Here is an 8993-nt window from a genome sequence, read left to right on the forward strand (position 1 = left end):
GCTCCATCTGCCTGAAAAAATCTTGCCATTTGTACCGGGTGGAAGAGTGGCTCCCAAATGATCATGTCCACCCGGAACCTCAGAATGTGACCTTCTTTGGAAATAGGGTCTCTGTAAATGTGACTAAGATGAGGTCATACCGGATTAAGGCGTCCAATGACTAAATCCAATGACTGGTATCCTTATAAGAAGAGGAGAGGTCACACAAAGATAGACACAGAGGAAAGAAGGCGATGAGAAGATGGGAGGCGGAAATTGTGCCAACAACCACAGCAGCTAGGAGGAGATGAGGGAAAATTCTTCCCTAGAGACTTCAGAGGGAGCATGGCCCAGCTGATATCTTGATTTCTGACTTCTGGCCTCCAGAACTGAAAGAATACTGTTCTCTTGTTTTCAGCCACCCAGTTTGTGGTCATTTGCTATGGCAGCACTAGGCATAGGGCTACCTTTTTTCTTTATTGAAACTAGTTCTCTCAGTTTTTTTCTTTGTTGAAACTAACTCATTTTCTCTATAGCCCTTGTCATGACAGGCAGTCATATATTTATTGGCTCATTTTTGTTTTTATCGTCTCTTTCCCACATTAAATTCTAAGGGGCAAGAGGTCAGGGATCATATCTGTTCATTTACCTCTCTAATACTGTCTGAAACCATCTCTGTGTTCAGTAATATTCGGTGAATGAGTGAAACAATGAATGAAAGAATGAATGAAGTATATTTAGACTGTAGAATGGACTGGATTGGTGACTGGCTGGATAAGAGGGGAAGGGCCAGGGATTCCAGGTTTTGGCTGGAGTCAGGGATTCGGGTACCCTTCACTGGTCTGCAGAACACAGGGAAAGAGCAAGTTTGGGGAAAATAATGAGTTCAGTTTTGGAGTTTTGAGTCTGAGGTGCCTCTAAGGGCACTCAAAAATAGAAACCAACTAGTATCCCCATTTCTGCCTGCCCAACCCCCACCCCACCCCTGTTTATTTGTAATACAGCAGCCAGGGTGAGCCTCTATTTAAAAAAAAAAAATTTTTTTTAAAGTTTAGAGAGAGAGCATGTGAGTGGGGAAGAGAGGCAGAGGGAGAGAGAGAGAGAGGGAGAGGATCTTAAGCAGGCTCCACACTCAGTGCAGAGGCTGATGTGGGCTCGATCCCATGACCTGGGATCATGACCTGAGCTGAGATCATGAGTCAGACACTCAACCGACTGAGTCACCCAGGCGCCCCAGGGTGAGTCTTTAAAAACATGGGCAGATGACATACCTCCTCTGTTCATCGCCTTCCAGTGGCTCTAACATACTATTTATTTTGCTTCTTTGTTTATTGTCTGACTTCCCCTACTCTAGTGAAATAGATGCTCCATGAGGGCAGGGCATTTTGTCGGTTTTTTTTTCACTACTGTGTATCCAGCACCTACAACAGTGTCTGGCAGATAGGAGTCTTCAGTCAGATGTTTGTTGAATAAAGGAATGGGATTCCGTTAGGAATCTGGATTCATGAGTCTGGCACTCAGGAGTGAGTTCTGGGCTGAAGATGAGGATTGGAGGCCACGGACAGATAGAGGGCGCACGAAGCCGCCTCCGGAGTGCCTGTGACCTCCCACTTGCAGGGCGGAGAGTAGCAGAAGAAGAGGAGCCCCAGGGAACATAAAAAAAAAAGCAGAGAAAGTGGTGCCCTGGAAGGAGACTGGGAGGCAGCAGTCCGTGTGGCATCAGACGACCAAGGCGGGCGAGCCCGGCAGGGAGGAAGTGGTCCATGGTCAAGTACGACTGAGAGGAAGCAGTCCAAGGACAGCAGCTTCAGGAGACGGTAGAGGCACCCACCCAGTTTCAGTGTGGAGGGGTGGGGCAGGGGGGTTGAGCAGCTGGTACGGACAGGTCTCCAGGAAATCAGGCTGAGAAGGAGAAACAGGCCGATTCCTGGAGGAGGGCCAGGCGTCAATGTAATGATTGGACAGAACAGGGCCGGCTTCAGAGCTGAGGAGAAGGAGCTAGCAAAGAGAAATTGTGGACACAGCTGAGAGACTGCGGTGCCTGACGTGGCGGGGAGAACAGGTAAAGAAAGTGGAGGAGGGGTGGCCTGGAGATGAGCGGCAGCTCACGACAGCAAGGATGCGGTTCTTGCTTACACATCTGTAATTAGATTGGAGTTCGGCCGGTCTAGGTTGGGTACAGCTGGCCTCGGTTCCGGGTTCTTCAAAGTATCTCATCTCTCTGGGCCCAGCAGAGTGTGTTCCTCTCGTGGCAATGGCAGAAGCCAACAGAGAAAGCCCAACCCACAAGCACGTTTCTGGCCTTCGCTGACATCCCATTTGCTAACATCCCACAGGTGAAAGCAAGTCACTTGGCCAAGCTCAAAGTCAAGAGGGGAGGCGGGGATGCTCTGCCCTCATGAGGCCACGGCAAGGCTGTGAATGGGTATTTCTGCTATGGGGGTGGGGAGCAGGTGAAGAATGGAGGCAATAATGCAGCCCTACCAGAGGACGCTAGCATCACCATTTTGATTATCCTCACCTCATCCAAGCTGTATGTGGTACGATTTGCTGTAGCTCCCAACCAGCCTCCCCACCTCCGAGTGATCCTGCAAGACACCAGACTCAGCCTCCTCACATGACATTGTCATGATGTCGCTTCTCTTTCCAAGCCCTGCCGGTAAGATGAAGCCCAAAGTCCTCAGCCAGGGATCCAGGGGCTCCAAACCCAACGTGTGCAGGTGTTCCCATCTCTCTCCAGGATGGACTCTCCACTCTGGAGTCTAATTCTACTCCTTCTCCTCAACCCTCCCTTTCTCAACCGCTTCATCACTTACCTAACGTACCTCCCCCACCCCCCCGTGAAGATTCCATGTCTTCTTCCCAAACCCGTTTCTGAACTCCTACAATTAAACTTAAATACACTGACTTGAATTATGAATATTTTGTTTACATATTTACTGAACAAACGGTGTTTTCTTTCAGCACCCACTTGTCACACAACTAACGTGGGGTTGACCCGTTATGGCTGGGCGCTTAGTGGAAACCTGGCAGTCTTGCCCCCGAGGAGTTTCCAGCTGAGGACTAGAAACAGGTGGGTCAACGGGTCAATTGCGATGCGAGAAATGCTACCCTTGGGGCGAGCCTGGCCTGCCATGGAGTTTGTGTGAGAGCACCGTCCCAGATTTAAAGGAAATGGCAGGCTTTCCAGAGGAGGGCGAGATCCGGATGATAAGGGGCTCACCAAGCCTGAGAAAGGTTATGGTGTCTCAAGCAGGGAGAACAGCATGGGCAAAGGCATGGAGACTTGAAGGAATGTGGTGTGTTTGGGGAATAAGTAGGTCTGTGTACCTCACAAATAGGAGTGAGGGCTGAGTAACGGGGAGAAAACGTGGAATGGTAGGTTGAGGCCATCTACTGAAGGCTCTTCTGTTCCACCCTCGGGAATCTGAACTTTAATAGGGGAGGTTAGGGGCTGCATGAGGGCAGAGAAACATATGGGGAGTGGAAGGGCCTCCCCCTTACGTCTGTTCTCAGGGCCACCCGAGGTAGTATCTGACCCCCTTGATGACAACCAGGTGCTAAATGTATAGTGAGAGCCCTGTGCCCTCCTACAGCCCGCTTCCCCCTTTGGATGTCTCAGCCCAGACCTGAAGGGGGGTCTTGGAGATGGCATAGCACTTCCCCATTCGCAGACAGACCCTGGAGTCTCTGTCCTAACCACCTCCCAGGGTACTGAACAGAGACTCCCCAGCTGCTGTAGGGCTGCAAGGCCCTCTTTACCCCTCCCCTGCCAGCCGGGGCGTGCAGTAGCCTCTGAGGCCCTGTTAACTTAGAACTGATGACAGTTTGTGAGTTCTAGCCCCACATTGGGCTTTCTGCTGTCAGCGCAGAGCCCGTTCTGGATCCCCTGTCTCCCTCTTTCTCTGCCCCTCCCCCACATGTGCTCGCTCGCTCTCTCTCTCTTAAAAATAGATTATAAACATTTAAAAAATATCTCAAGCTCTTTCCTTCCTAAAAAAAAAAAAAAAAAAAGAAAAAAAGAATTGATCTTCACTTTCTCCCTAATTCGGAAGCACTCTTTTCTCTCTAAACTGAAGGTTGCTTCCTTATATGTCGGTCATGAGCAAATTGGGTGAATCCATTACTCCTCTTCTGATAGTACTTTCCATGTTTTACCAAACTCATGGCCTCCCCCAGTCTTGTCCGGGTTAGACACAACTAATCTCTTCACACCCCCCGCCCAAAAAAAAGTAGTCTCTGCAGGTTCATACCACCCATCATCGTGGTGACCTCTGGGGCCATGGAGTTAAAAGGCAGTGTTCCTCTTGAAAGGCGGCTTCCAGAAGTGGGTTCAAAGCCACAGGTGTAAGCGGAGCAGCACAAAGCCTGAGCGGGCAGTGAATCGGCCCCTCCCTTTGCCGGCCGCTGCATCAGATCAGCAACCCTCAACTGAACCCACTGAGCCACAGGCATTACCACTACCTCATTCTTATTTAAATAGCAGAGAGCCAGTTTCCGGGTCCAATAACGAACATGGATGAGGTTTGGAGCCCAGTAGAATTTGAATCCAGACTTTGGCACCTATTAATTTTGTGACCTTAGGCAAGTGATGACTTCCAATGAGCCTCAGTTTTCTCATCTCTAAAGTGGAAATATTGATAACTACCTCTACAGGATTGTGTGAATGTTAAGTTGCATAATACAATAACAAGTGCTTAGTAAATGTTAGCCTTCGTCGTTTGGCCTTGTCTACTCACTGAGCCTTTGCTTCTTCAAGGGTGGCTCTGAGACACAGGGAACGTGCCCCGTCATGGGCATGAGGAGACTGGGATTCTGGTCCCGACTCCTTCATCATAGCATGAGAGTTGTGAATTCTGTTCAACACTATCCTTGGGGCTAATGCGCACATCAGATACAGTGCAGGTAAAAGCGTCTTTAAAAAGGTAAGTACTTAATAAATATTAGAAAATAAAATATTATTGGGGCCCCTGGGTGGCTCAGTTGGTTGAGTGTCTGACTTCGGCTCAGGTCATAATCTCGCTGTTTGGGAGTTCAAGTCCCACAGCAGGCTCAGCACAGAGACTGCTTCAGATTCTCTGCTCGCCCCCCTGTGCCCCTCCCCCGCTTGCACGTGTGTGTGTGTGTGTGTGTGTGTGTGTGTGTGTGTGTGTCCCCGCATGCTCTCTCTCTTTCTCTCTCTCTCTCTCTCTCTCTCTCTCTTTCTCTCTCTCTCTCTCTCTCTCTTTCTCTCTCTCTCTCTCAAAACTAAAGAAACATTAAAAAAAATATATTATTTATTTTTATTTGGTCAGCAGGTATTTAAAGTGCACCTGTTGTGGGCCAGACACTATACTAGGCAGAGACAATGCAGTAGTGCGAAAACTAACAACGCCCTCCCCTGCCACACTAAGGTTTTGAGGAGACTGGGTCCAGCGGTCCAGTGCCTCCGTTTATTCATGGGGTTGGAGAATCTTTTCAATCCTTCTCTTTATGGACAGACCCTAGTAGACTTCAGCTTGGCTTTTCAGGCAGACCAGCCTCCATTCTGAAACGAACTCCCTATCAGGCTACTTTCTGGGCTCTGATGAAGCCACCAGCAGATGTTATGAATTCTGTTCTTCCAAAGACCTAAGTTTGAATAGCAACTCTGCCATTTTCTAGCAACCTTACCCAAATTCCTGAATTTCCCGGAGCATCACTTCCTACCCTGTGGAATGAGCACACTACTCACATGGGACTATTCGCGTGGGCAAGTATCAAGGAGCCCAGGTGCTGAATTATGTAGCAAAACTTTGTTTAGCTTTGTAAGAAATTGCCAAACTGTCTTCCAAAGCGGCTATACCAGTTTGCATTCTCACCAGTAATGAATGAGAGTTTCTGTTGCTCCACACTCTTGCCAGCGTTTCATGTTGTCAGTGGTTAGCTATTCTAATAGGTGTGTAGGGTAGCTCGTTTTTTATGTTTTATTATTTTTTTAATGTTTATTTTTGAGAGAGGTGGGGGGAGAGAGACAGAGTGCGAGCAGAGGAGGGTCAGAGAGAGAGGCAGAAACAGAATCTGAAATAGGCTCCAGGCTCTGAGCTGTCAGCAGAGAGCCCGATGCGGGGCTCAAACCCACAAACCACAAGATCATGACCTGAGCCGAAGTCAGATGCTTAACGGACTGAACCACCCAGGTGCCCCAGTGGTAGCTTGTTTATTCTGTGATGGCATATGATGTTGATCATCTTTTCATATGTGTGTTTGTCATCTGCACATCTTCTTTGGTGAGGTGTCTGTTCAGAACTTTTGCCCATTTTTTAGGCAAACTAGATGTTTTTCTATTGTTGAGTTTTAAGTGTTTTTTATGTATTTTGGATACAAATCCTTTACCAGATATGTATTTTGCAAATTTATCCCAGTCTATTTAACAATGTGTTTTGTGGAGAAGTTTTAACTTTAAGAAGTTTAACTTATTAATTTTTTCTTTCATAATCACATTTTTGGTGTTGTATCTAAAAAGTCATCACCCAGGGGCGCCTGAGTGGCTCAGTCGGTTGAGCGTCCGACTTCAGCTCAGGTCATGATCTCGCAATTCGTGGGTTCGAGCCCCACATCGGGTTCTGTGCTGATGGTTCAGAGCCTGAAGCCTCTCTCTCTGCCCCTCCCCCACTCACTCTCTGTCTGTCTCCAAAATAAATAAACATTAAAAAAAATTTTTTTAAAGTCATCACCCAACCCAAGGTCACCTAGATTGTCTCCCATGTTATCTTCTAAAAGTTCCATAGTTGTGCATTTTACACTTAGGACAGTGATCTATTTTCAGTTAATTTTTGTGAATGACATAAAGCTGTGTCTAGATCCATTTTTTCTTTTTTTGCACGTGGATATCTATTTGTTCCAGCACCATTTATTGAAAAGACTGTCCTGTGTTTTGCTTCTGCTCCTTTGTCAAAGATCAGTTGACTATATTTGTATGAGTCTATTTCTGTGGGTCCATTCTGTTCCATTGATTTATTTGCCTAGCCTCATGCCAATACCACCCCGTCTCAATCTACTATAGCTTTATGGTAAATGTGGAAGTCAGGTAGTATTAGTCCTCCAACTTCATTCTTCAATACTGTGTTGGCTCTTCTGGGTCTTTTGCCTTTCATATAAACTTTATAATAAATCTGTTAGTATTCACAAAATCACTTGCTGGGATTTTGATTGGGATTGCATTAAGTCTATAGATGAAGTTGGGAAGAACTGACAACTTAACAATATTGAGTCTTCCTATCCATGAGCATGGGATAGCTCTCTATTGAAAAATCAAATCGTATTTGATTTCTTGTACCAGAGTGGTTTTAGTTTCTTTCTTATAGATTTTGTATATATTTGTTAAATGTATACCTAAATAGTTCAATTTTGTGTGCTAGTGCAAAGAGTGTTAACATTATATTGTTCATGATAGAAAGTGAAAGAATTTGCTAAGGAGGAGAGTGATATCATACATTTATGTTTAAGAAGATTGTTCCAAGAGTATGGAAGACAGATTCGATTTGAGTAAAATGAAGGTAGGAAAACCAGTTAGGAGGATTTTTTTTTTAATGTGTATGAGTGGAATAAAGACCTAAACTGAGGAAGTGGCAGAAGATATGGGGAATGGTTAGTCCAGCTCAAGAAATAAGGTAAATGGTAAGGATCTTCTTTTCTGAAGGAAGCCAGGCAGACAGACCTTCCAACAGCCTTGTTTACTATTCACCTACACTAATCTTGATATGCCGGGGAAGTAACATTGAAAGACCAAAATGGCAATGTTAACTGCCTGCCTCAGCATCCATTTATCCCCTGCCTCTTTTCCTGCCCCAAACAATCCCAATTTTGTTCAAGTATCCTGCTTTCCCACCTGACCGAGTACTACAAGGAAAGCCAACCCTAGCCCAAACTCCAGGGGTGGCCTGATTGGTCTAAGGGTGACCTCACCTGCCTCACCAGGACTGGGTCAGAAATGGGCACATGGGCCAACTCTGGCCAATGAGACAAAAGAGAGAGTCTGCTGAATGGGGTGGGTACAGGGGCTGGAAAAAATGTCCTCCATCCTAAGCAAAAGTCACGAGAAGAAATAGTCTCCTGACTTTTTCTGAAGGTTGTCCTATCTCTGTGGCTCCCAGAACTTGAATAGCCATATTGCTATCAGCCCAAAGATGGGGCCAACAGGGAAGATGGTATAGCATAGAGAGAGCATCGCTGAGCTCAAAGAAATCAAAGAAACCACCTCTCTTCATTGTTTAAGGCAGTTTGATGTGGGATTTCTGACAGTTACATCTGAAAGCATCCCAGCTGTTACAACTGCCCTTATTCGGCAACTAAGCTAAAGGAAGCTAGCCTGCTATCCATCCGCCCCTCTGAGGGTACTGAGTTTTTTGTTAGTTATACCTAACTGAAAGGTTAGGTCATACCCTGGGAGTAAGACATTGCCTGCTTGTTTATTGCTCTGTCCCCCACATTGGAACATGACATTTAGTAGGTTCTTAAGAAATATCAAGTGAATCAGTAAGTGCATGAAATACTCAGGAGCCAAAATTTGAATGACATTTGTCTAGCTACTCCCCATTTCCACTTTGTTTCCTCCCACCGAGATTTATCATTATTGAGTCGTGATTGAGTCGTAAGGCCTCTGACAAGTGCCAAAGATTATAGCAAGAAATAGCTGTATCAGAATTGCCTCTGCATTTACTGTATGAAAAGATTATCAAACACACGCTATGATGCTTTTAGAGTTCCTATACAAAGTCCCCTAAAATAGACTTAATGCCAGAAAAAAAGGCATACCTCCTTCGTTCCAGTAGGTTGTATGGATTATCTAATTGGGTATCCTTTTTTTGCCCTGGCTGCCAGGAAGCTCAGTACCTAATCTGAAGCTAAATCACAGTAACTCTATTACAGTTGACAGTCAATGCTTGCTTCTTTCTCCTTTCTATGGAAAAAAAAGCTTTGCTTTTCTAATTTTAGTTGAATGAACTTATTGTGTTTGCCTTTATTGTAAGTTGCTTCAAATCCTTTTCAAAGAG

General features: G+C 45.8%; 1 protein-coding gene across 1 annotated transcript in view; it reads left to right on the forward strand.

The window, feature by feature from the left end:
* The window catches only part of TMEM260 (transmembrane protein 260), a 90490-nt gene extending 85599 nt beyond the window's left edge, over positions 1–4891 (forward strand). The window contains exons 16-17 of the transcript XR_003969563.2: positions 2944–3052; positions 4739–4891. The gene's annotated coding sequence lies outside the window, so the exon portion shown is untranslated. The remainder of the gene's footprint in view (positions 1–2943; positions 3053–4738) is intronic.
* The last annotated feature ends 4102 nt before the right edge of the window (positions 4892–8993 follow it).

This window comes from Lynx canadensis, chromosome B3, assembly GCF_007474595.2.
Source record: "Lynx canadensis isolate LIC74 chromosome B3, mLynCan4.pri.v2, whole genome shotgun sequence".
Lineage (NCBI taxonomy): Eukaryota > Metazoa > Chordata > Mammalia > Carnivora > Felidae > Lynx > Lynx canadensis.